Below are 1,827 nucleotides of genomic sequence, written 5' to 3' on the forward strand. Positions count from 1 at the left end.
GGACCTAGGGGTAAGTGGATTTTTTCACCGAGGGCAGACGCTGAAAAAGCATACTTACCTGACGCGGGAGGTACTGTGATCAAGGAGGCAGTCCTCTCAAGGCGAGGCCCTTTCATTGCACTTCGACTGGGTTGACCCTTGCGATTACCCCAAATGTGGGTAACTCGAGCGTATAATTTCTGGTAGTGGGGACCTGCGTTCGCGCTCGTCCCCGCAAAAGTCATCCAAACTATGTCTATATGGCCCTCTTACTGACTATCGAGGGTATTTTTGCTTTTGCAGTGGACCGGTAGACTTGCAAAGAAAGCAAAGGACGCACAACTGGCCAAGGTGTTGGCACGTTTGGAGGGGTAGAAGTGCATTGGAGAGACTGGAGGAAGGAAACAAGGTGAGTTTCGGGGCGGTGCGTAACTTTGCTGGCTGTTTTTGTTCAAGGCCTGTCTGCTCTATTGTGTGTAAAGTCCTGTTCGTTTGTATTTGCAGGTTGTGCGTGCCGTGCCGTGCTGTGCTATGCGCGCGAAGGGAAAGGAAATGAAAGGAAACCAAACGGCCGATCGTACCGAGCGATGCGAGCCATAGAAGGGCATTCGACTTGGACCGTGAGTACACTTTGAACCTTTTGAGCTGTTTAAAAGTCACTGGAGCCGCTTTTAGAAATGCTATTGCTATCGTTAGTGTATCCTTTGTGCGAGCAAGCGAGTGAACGAATGAACGAGGGAAGGAAACAAACTAGCAGAGTAGTAAAAGTATCGAACCTTTTTCCCGATTCGTTTGCAGTCTGAATCCAACCATTGTCGACTTTCAGTGCCGTTTTTCGCGCGCCTCCTCTTGGAAGTGTGCGAGTGTTTTGCCACGTCACGATGGCTTAAAACTGCGTCTCAGAAGTGTGCGTTTTTTTCCTATTCATTTTTTCGTTCGTTATTTGGAATGATTTGATATCACAGAAGTAGAATTTGACATCATAAACTGTTCATCTCGCGCGTGCTCACTCGCTCGCGCGCGCTCTGTAAGAAAAGTCGATCGCACTAGAGTTTTCGCCATTAGCTGGCCGATTTTTGACAAAAAGGTGTTTTCCCCCCCTCGTTTTTTGCTTTGATTTTGTTCCTCACTCACCTACGGCTCTCTATGTGAAATTGTGGTGTATGGAGAGCTATTTATTGGGATAAAACGTTTAGAGATGTTCGCAAGACAAAAATTGAAGCCTACAACACGGGGTATTCCCAGGCGGTCACCCATCCAAGTACTAACCCCGCCCGACAGGGCTTAACTTCGGTGATCGGACGAGAACCGGTGCTTTCCCTGTGGTATGGTCGTAGACGAGGAAATGGGGTCGAAATTCTGCTTGTTATCGGCCAGGTTCAGGCTGTAAAGCGGCCACATCCCTGAGTGTAGGCGAATTTGAAATTCTAAAGCCCTAGTTTCGTTACTCTAACCCTAAGAAATCGATACTCTAACCCTAAGAAATTGTTACCCTAACCCTAAGAAATGGTTACCCTAACCCCGAAGTCGTTACCTAACCCTAATGTATTTTCCTCAACCCAGTTAACACATTGAGGAGCATCGATTTGAAGCACTATTCCCTAGGGAGGGGAGGGAGGGGTCCCAAGAGACATAACGTGTCCTAAAAACCTATTATACAATGTTTTAGCTCCGTAGGTGCGTGTATCTGGCTTTAAAATCTTACAGTGAGGAGATACCAAACGGGTCAGCCTCTGGGACCGTCTGCGGGACTCGCAAGGGCTTGTGGGGGCGACCTGCTACTATCCACCATAAACCGTGGGAAGGATCCCTCGACCACCCCCCTCACCCAGGGCATGCTTCGGCATC

At 48.6% G+C, this 1,827-nt stretch overlaps 2 non-coding genes across 2 annotated transcripts; one reads left to right on the forward strand and one right to left on the reverse strand.

The window, feature by feature from the left end:
- The first annotated feature begins 50 nt into the window (after window positions 1-50).
- Window positions 51-214, forward strand: LOC136278827 (U1 spliceosomal RNA). The gene has a single exon (XR_010716587.1). It is a non-coding gene; the product is annotated as a U1 spliceosomal RNA (small nuclear RNA).
- Window positions 215-1,199: 985 nt separating this feature from the next.
- LOC136278812 (5S ribosomal RNA) lies at window positions 1,200-1,318 on the reverse strand. The gene has a single exon (XR_010716572.1). It is a non-coding gene; the product is annotated as a 5S ribosomal RNA (ribosomal RNA).
- Window positions 1,319-1,827: the final 509 nt, after the last annotated feature.

This window comes from Pocillopora verrucosa, unplaced genomic scaffold (genome assembly GCF_036669915.1).
Source record: "Pocillopora verrucosa isolate sample1 unplaced genomic scaffold, ASM3666991v2 scaffold_62, whole genome shotgun sequence".
NCBI lineage: Eukaryota > Metazoa > Cnidaria > Anthozoa > Scleractinia > Pocilloporidae > Pocillopora > Pocillopora verrucosa.